General features: G+C 32.1%; 1 protein-coding gene across 1 annotated transcript in view; it reads right to left on the bottom strand.

The window, feature by feature from the left end:
- Positions 1–7,819: 7,819 nt before the first annotated feature.
- LOC106877064 (limbic system-associated membrane protein) overlaps positions 7,820–9,310 on the bottom strand; it is a 363,596-nt gene continuing 362,105 nt past the window's right edge. The window contains exon 10 of the mRNA XM_089338653.1: positions 7,820–8,476. The gene's annotated coding sequence lies outside the window, so the exon portion shown is untranslated. The remainder of the gene's footprint in view (positions 8,477–9,310) is intronic.

Below are 9,310 nucleotides of genomic sequence, written 5' to 3'. Positions count from 1 at the left end.
ATGTATATATATATATATATATATATGTATGTATATGTATATATGTATATGTATATATATATATGTATGTATATATATATAAAACATGTACAACATATCTCATGCGACATAACGTGAAAAATATAAAGACTTAATTCAGTTACGATCTTTTTATTTGTTTTGAGAGTTTGAATATCATTCGTGTTATATATAATGTTATTGCACACACATACAACATCCTATTCCATTGTTTTAAATTGTTATGTTGATATCTTGAATGGCATAATTTTTAGAACGTGATTTTTAATATAAATTTCTATAAAATTTCGTCACATTCATCTGTATTACGTTAGAAAATTAATTTTGTTTCTGCAAGTTATTAAATGCCTGAATAAAATAAAAACAATAAAAACATATAATCGCATGGCAATTTTTTAATCATTAAAAGAATGTGAATTTTGTTTAAAAGTCTAGTTTGCTTAGCGCATTGTAAAGATCAAACAATAAATATTTGAGACCTTTTCTTTTAAGTAGAACAATGCAACACACTACAGACAGACAACACGTTTAAAACAAGTTTCAATAAATAGGGGAAATAATAAAAAAAACGAATCAAATGTGTTAATGAAAACATAGGAGATACAATAATGTTATTGAATAATGTGATTGAGTAACAAAGATCACACATAACAAGAAGTAGATTTAAATATATTTGGAGATGAAAACCGAAAATATTTAATTAAGTTTCTCACTTCTACTTTTATAACTCTCGTTTCTAATATTTGCTGTGTTGTACGTAAAACAGTTTCTATCCAATAAAAGTGCTATTCAGATTTAATTTCCTGTCGACATGTATGTCATGGAAACAGTTGCAAGAAGATTTGTGATGAATTAAATGAGGATTTTCAACATAGAATCACATGGTTCTATAATAATGCGAAACAAACAGAGTAACAAAGATTGATTTTTTCGTTTGAATATACATAAGTACAGATTAGAAATGCCATCTTGTTTTTGTTTCGTTTTTTGCTACTCTACATTTCTTTTAGTGAAATGTAAATAATCATAAATTCTTAGGTCAATATTGACATATACACATATATATATATATATATTGAACTAATAATAATAATAATAATAATAATAATAATAATAATAATGATAACAATTCCCATCATAGTAGGCGCCTTAGGTATAATAAAAAATATTCAAACAAATACATAACAAAAACACCAGGACTTACAAATATATATAACATACAGAAAATTACACTACTGGGCACTGCACACATCCTACGCAAAACACTTTCAATACAGTAACCATAAGAGCATCACATTCTTCGCCTTTCATTCTTTCGACACCGAAAGAATGAAAGGCGAAGTCGAATTTGAACTCAGAACGGAAAGACTGGTTAAGCATATTTGCTCGACGTGCTAACGAATCTATTAGCTTGCAGTCTTGCAACTTGGCTAAAATATTAAGTGCCGTATATTTATATAAACACACACACACACATTCATAGACACCGACACACATAAAAACACCTTGTATTTCAAGCATTGCTTAAAGGAGATATCACTGTTATTTCCAGAAGATCAAAACTCTAATTTAATACACCTACATCGATTCTTTAGTAATCGAATAATGTAAATACCGAAAACAATTAGATATGCAAAGCTGAAGTATTTTGTCCGAAGCCCTATTAGAATTACATCATAGGAAACAATTACTTTAATTCCAAATCAATGTATTTGAAACGAAGTAAACGAAACAATACTATTAGGTGCGAAAAAAGCCATATAGTTATATCTAAAATTACACAAACACATTTCATTTCAAGTATATACTTGACAGAGATGTCACTGGTGTTTCTAGCAGAATAAACGTCTAATTTTATACAGCTGCATTGATTCTTTATTAATCGAATTATTTATATAGCGAAGAAACTAAAATATGCGAATTTGAGGTATTGAGCCAGCAACTCTACTATCGTTACACAACGAAAGGCAACAGCTTTCGTTTCCCATGGATGTAAGACGTCTGATCAGAAGTATCGGGAGTGGCGCTATAAAACGGAAAAGCAAAGCATATCCAGTCAGCATTTAATCCCCTGCGGAGAATTCTCCTTCATTAGGGTATCGTTTCCATTCATGGAAGCATTCCTGTAACACCTTTTTGGGTATAGTGAGCATCCATCTCGTCGCATTCTTTTGGATTCCTTTTAGGCCTTGGTTTCAGAATTATACCCATAGGCCCACGATTCTTTACCTGTCATGATCGTTTTCAAAACGTTTTCGTGTGTTCCTCGGGACAATCGAGGATATCCTGCATGACTACAACGCGATCTACAGTTTGAGACGACCACACTAGACACACTTTAATTCTAAGCGCTGCTATGAACAAGCGTAAGTGAACGAGAACGTTATAACTTAGTGTGCATCCGCGATAGAGGTGAAGACCAATCTTTGCCAAGGGACTGTACTCTGCGTACTACAGCTTTGTTGCCATAATAATAGTCTTGATACCTTTTTGATCAGACTTCGTATTTTGCATAAGGTAACAGGAAACTTATATATTTACCTTGGCTCACAAGTTTGTTGCTAATAGAAGCCATATAGTCAGAACACACACTCGCACAGACAGAGATAGAGACACACACACTCACAAACACACACGCGTACACACACACACACATACACACACACGCACACACACACACACACATACACACATGTACAATGCATTCCAAGTGCTTGTTTCATGAGAAAATAATTCAAGCACTCACAATTGCTGTACTGAAGTATATTTTGTATATATGATTTCTCTCAGACATTCTTACATAATCCATGTTTAAAAAGGTGTTTTGCTTCATAAAACTCCAATGTCGGAAAAAAACAGACAAAACAAAAATTATGGTAGAGTTTGGAAATGACAAACTAATATGTTTTTACACATTGGAATATTGCAAAACATAACTGAAAGGCTTGTATAATATTTATGTATATGCAATAATCCTTCAGCAATCTTCGTCAGAATCATTGCGATGTCGAATGTAAGTATATGAAGAATTTGCTGCACTAGTAGAAAGCATTTTTTAATAACGTAATGCTGTTTTTGCTTCTTTTCTCGGAACTCTAATAATATTGGATGTGATAATCGTGTAATACGTTTAGCTGGGGTGATTTATTGATATCATCAAGAGTATAGCGGGAAGGAATACATAGAATTGGAAGCAAGAGCATGCTGTATTTCAATTGAGCACATGCAAATATGTGGGTTCATGCACAACACACACCTGAGAATTATATATTAGTGTGCGTGTGTGTGTATATATATATATATATATATATATATATATATATATATATACATATATAATTTTATTCTTTTTTTATTTGCTTCAGTCATGACTGCGGCCATGCTGGAGCACCGCCTTAAAGGGTTTTCGACGAGTAAGCTGAGTACTATCGATGTCCTTAGCGGAACTGCCAAATTACGGGAACATAAACATAAACTCCGCTCTTCTATGAAGATCTCTTTCAGAATTACTGATTACGTTGGCTGAATTGTGTATAATGATTGTGAATTGTCAGGTTTATTAGATCAGCGTCGAAAATATTATACGGTATTTCGATATGCTTCCCAAAATTTATGTGTTCGAAAACATCCTTCGCAAATTATGCATTTTTTCTTCATTTGGCGACGATAAATTAAGTAGAAATACAAATATTGGCTTCAACGTAGTCGACTCAAATCATGTGGATTCGTGCCTGAGAGATCGTGATCTGAAAAGTATTCGTTTTAACGTGGATGTTTTTATTGTCTGAAATCCGTTTAACATTATTCTTCTTCTTACGAATCTTAACTCAGTTCTTTTTGAAATAAAAAAAAAACTGATCGAAGTCATGTGATTATCAACTGCAGACCTGCTTTGCAGGTAAGCAATTTTTCTTCGAAGTTCAAGAAAACATATATAATCATGTATTTAGTTTCTTTTTGCAAGCATTCTTTATAAATCTAAATGTAATAAGTTTCTGATTTAAAATAAATTATATTTACCGAAAAAAATGTCACATTCTGGCACTCATCCTTGGAGACATTTTAAGGAATATTAAAATAAGTCAGTTTTATGGCTCCACAATTCCTTCGCTTCAGCCAAATTCACCAAATCTCTCGTTCCCTCTTTCTCTCTCTCTCTTTCTCTCTCTCTCTTTCTCTCTCCATCTCACACACAATACACACAATACACACATACATATATACATACATACATACATACATAAATACATACATACACACATGCATACGTGTGTACAAACATATTTTTATATACATATATACATATACACACATATAAGGTATATAAAGATAATTATAATTATTCGTATCGATTTGTCCAACCAAAATTCTTCAGGGTGTTGCCCCATCTTGGCCACAGTGAAATGACTGAAACAAGTAAAAGAAGATTGTGTTCTATAATTCCTACGTAAACCTCTCCCTAATTTAATGAGTCGTCGAACGATCAGATTATGTTTCTTATTATTGCATTTATAATAGTCTCAATCCTTCCTATTCCGTCTTTTATATCGCACATTGAACATGCTATCCAGTATATCATTTAGCAGTAGGGTGTGATTTGGGGATTAACGGGTGACAATTCTATGAGATTGACATACATCATAACTGCTCCTGTATTGAAAAGAAAAACACCAAGTTAATAAATACTGGAATCTAAATAAAATCTAAGAGAATCGATTTACTAAATATACAAATATCACACAATATATTAAAAGAAAGCTATCTTATTATAGTTAGCTTAAATCATTCTAACTAAAAAACGGCACGATGTTATATATATATATATATATATATATATATATATATATATATGAATTAAATAAAATGTTTTAGGCCAAACAATACTTTATCAAAAACAACAAATTATGTTATATAGCAAACCACTTTAAAGTGTGTGAACGTATATATTGTTTTCTTTGTACAATGTTCAATTCACTAAATTTTTCTTCCAGGAAAAAATTCACGTAAACACTTCGAAAATAAATGAAAATAATATATAAAAAAGCAGCATTTAAAATGATTACAAATAAAATAGAATAGAAAGCAATGTGTGAAAATATATTTGATTAAATATATTTTTATTAAATATTTTAAATGCATTTTCTGTGAGAAATTACTGACGGCAGAAATAAGAATTATATTCCAGTTAAAAGGTTTCAATCGAATTCTCAAACTGTTTTTCACATGTATAACAGACTTTTATGCTGGCGATTTCTTGCAGAGTATTGTATTTATAAATGAATGTTTTTCCCCATTTCTATATTTTTAATACAAATCTTAAAAAATAAGCAAACAAGTCAAAAATAAATAAAAATAAATATAAGAGGCTCGATTCATAATTGCAATAATTATATATTCTTTTTTTCTGAGCAAGTTGAAAAATAGCAACCATATACGGTGCATTTTAAAATGATTTTATGTAAAATATCTGCTCTGAACTTCAATGCAAAAATCAAATCCATAAAGTAGTTAGAAAACCGTTCATTTCTTTTTCGTAGAACATTTGCTATTCTAAAACCTGCAACATTCGTTATTGGTTAGGAATCATGTACTGTACATATATAAAAACCGTTAAGTTATATAATACATGGTTTGTGACGTGTTATATATACTTATGTATAGGCACAGCCGTGGCTCTGTTTTAAGAAGTTTCCATGCCAACAACACGGTTTCGGTTCTGCGTCGTACCTTGTAGTTTCCTACTATACACTCCGACTGACCTATGCCTTGTGAATGGATTTGATAGACGGAAATTGTGAGAACCCCTTCCTATATGCGTGTGCGTGTGTGTATAACTCTAGTGGTTCGTCAATGGAAAACGACAGAATAACTAACAGATCTTAAAATATTAATACTGGGGTTACTTCGTTCAAGTGAAACCCTATAGGGCAATGTCTAAGGCTTTGATTGGAAACATTACCCAAGGTGCCATGCAGTTGGACTGAACCTGGCACCATTAGGCTAGGAAGCAAATTTCTTAGCTCATTTTACCTATGCTTGTTGCGTATAACTTGCAAATAGACATGCATTTCTCTTGTGAATAGTCATACAGATAAAATTGGTAATTTAAGAGCGAATGGAGACAAATTTACAACTGGAATTTAATATCGCACAAAATCGATATGAAAAGAAATTTCATTTGAATTGTATTAATAGATGCCGTAACTAGTTCAATTATAAAAGAAATATTTTTGTTAATATGCAATAATTCACAACATTCAGTACATCCTACAAGTAATTTACAATATTTTCACAGTTAACTACATTACGTATTAAAGAAATCTTTTCTTATGTTATAAGTTTCATACAGATTCTGCTGAACTCCGCTTAAAGCACATAAAGGCAATTGTTTAGTTTATTAAATTATTTCGTCTTTTAGTGTTCACATTCCCGCTGTTCTTAATGATGTCATCTTTATTTTATTCTCTTTCATTACAGAGAATATATGCTCTGTTGTAACGGTATGATATTCTTTTTCAATCATAATTGAAGAATTACACTTCACATTGGGCACCACGTTCTTTCTATCAAAAATAAGAAAAAATGCAAACAGAAATGAGATTCAAAATGTTAAGTACGTGTATATGTTCCACGAAGAGAGTTATCGTCAGCAGAGATTTGTGGTACTGATAAGAAAGGATATGTATACCCGCGTATGCACGCACATGTACATACAGGTACGTATACATACTTATATACAGAAACGTATAAATACCTGTACACACATATTTGATTTGAATTGTATTAATAAATGTCGTATACATACATACATACATACATACATACATATATATATATATATATATATATATATATATATATATATATATATATATATATATATATATAAACACACTCACACACACAAGTCCATATAGAGAGATATGCATATACATATAAAAATATATATAAATATATATATGCATGTGTGTGTGTGTGAGTCGAAAAGCGAGAGGAAGGGGCACTGCGTACATTTAGTAGGAGATTCATGTATTATTATTATTCAGAACGAGTTTTATCGGCTCCATTGATTTAAAGTTCTCGAAGTTCTCGAAGTTCTTTCAGGCTTAAGGACTGCTATTGTTCAAAGCGGGTCACGTGGTGTCCTGAGAGAAAAGGAATTTGTTGCACCGCGTGGCTAGACAGGGAGCACGTGGCGTTTAGTTGTCTGAGAGCCGACAGAAGCAAGGCCGGTGCGTGTGTGAGTGAGTGAGTGAATGACAGAGAGAGAGAGAGAGAGAGAGAGAGAGAGAGAGAGAGAGAGAGAGAGAGAGAGAGAGAGAGAGAAAGAGAGAGTGTGCATGCGTGTGCACGTGGGCGTGCGTTTGTGTTCCAAATATATTAACATATAGTTGTGGATATATTATTAGTTGCATGTATGTGTATGTATGTAGGTATGTATGCGCGTAGGTATATACGTATACGTACACATGCGTCTCATCATAATAGCATAGATTTTTTTTTTTATCAAAGTCATGAAAATTCTTTATCACTGTCTTTAATTTGAAACCACGCTGTCAGTCGTCATATGTTCCATGTTTGCGAAATGATTAAAGTACATTTTTCTAATTTAGGCTCCGGGCATCAATTTCGAAGAAAACGAACCCAACAGAATACTGACCAACAGAAAATTTAAATTAAGAAGACAGAAAGCTGAAACTAATACCTCAGCGTTCCCTCCAGTTATTGAGTTAAACTTGCCTTTTTCTCACCACATTATCATTTCTAATAAAATTCTTAATTTTCACAATTTAAGCATTCCTTTATTTTTCTTTTCTCGCGCAGATGGCGTCCATCTAATTGATATCAGTTTATTTTTTGTTATTATTCCAATTCTGCACATCTGCTCGTCTACACTAATTGTGTTTTACGCTGTGATTTTTTAAAATTATTATTTTGAATAATAAATGGTAATTAAGGACATTTAATATGTTCAAATATGATGGGAGTAACCCTCCTTATTTCTTGTTTTAGTTATTGAGCTAATGTTCAACACCGATTGACAACTAGTGCTGGTTAATCTACAGCACAAAACTTCCGACGGAATCTCTACCAATCTTGAAAGAATAAAGTACAGGTATCAATTTGTTCGACTGGAGCTTTCAGTCCAGTGTCCCAGCATGTCCGCACTCCTATATCTAAAACAAAAAAATAAAGAAGATAGAAGATAACAATAATACAAAATGTATACATAAATTAGTTGGCATATACGCATTCAATCCAAGTCATGTGAGAATTGTGTGTTCGTGTTTGGTATTCTGAACCTTTTTTGCTTCCCTATAAAGAACTGTGCCCCGTTATCTGTCTTATCACATTGCGACAAGGAGAACAATGTATACTTACCAGTGTATCAAGCTGTAATATTCTCAAGTATTGCTTCGTACTATATACCGTCACCGGTTCAAAAACTGCGTTTGTACTAACCAAAAAAAAAAAAAAAAAGAAAGTAAGAAAAAAAGATTCCTTGAAGATCTCAGATTTGATATATTCATTTTGTAACGATGCATAGCAAAAGATTCAGTCCGTTATTGCTTTTTGTTTATTTTTTTTTACAGAGGGTGGGGGAATATATATATTTTTTATATCTTTAATCATAATTTGTAGGTCATACAAATAATAGGTTTTATATAGAATAGAGGCGCTGCTTAGCTTAAAAGAAATAATATAAATTTGGGTGCAGCACGGTCCATAAACTCTGCAAACATATTTAGATGTTTTCCAAGTAGATTGAAAATTCATCGATCTGTTATTCTTGGCACTGATCTGAAAGATAATATCGATTAGTTTTTCAGATAGTTCGTCGGAAATGTTGACTACTAGCACGGCCTGATAAAAGTTCTCAAGTCACTTACGCTTTGGGTAACAAGAGACGGTTCGATCATGTTGAATTTAAAGATAAAGTGACAAATAAGTAATTGAAAATAAAGAACAATTTGATCGTATTGAAAGCAAAGCACGCCTTTCTTTTGACACGACCATCTGTAAAGATAACAGGATTTAAAATGCTGCTGGTGCTTTATATCTAAATTAATACTTCATATTCTAACTTCGTTTTACAATTTGTGATTTGTGCTTGTTTGTGTGTGTGTGTGTGTGTGTGTGTGTGTGTGTGTGTGTGTGTGTGTGTGTGTGTGTGTGTGTGTGTGTTTGTGTGTGATTGTGGTAAAGCCTCTACTGAGAATAATTGAGTTCAATGGTTCATTAGTAGTCTTACTAGTCTTTTGGGACGTTTATTACTATTTGCAAATGAAGA

Source organism: Octopus bimaculoides, chromosome 20 (assembly GCF_046866305.1).
Source record: "Octopus bimaculoides isolate indiv1 chromosome 20, ASM4686630v1, whole genome shotgun sequence".
Lineage (NCBI taxonomy): Eukaryota > Metazoa > Mollusca > Cephalopoda > Octopoda > Octopodidae > Octopus > Octopus bimaculoides.
This window is presented reverse-complemented; position numbering and strand designations above follow the sequence as displayed.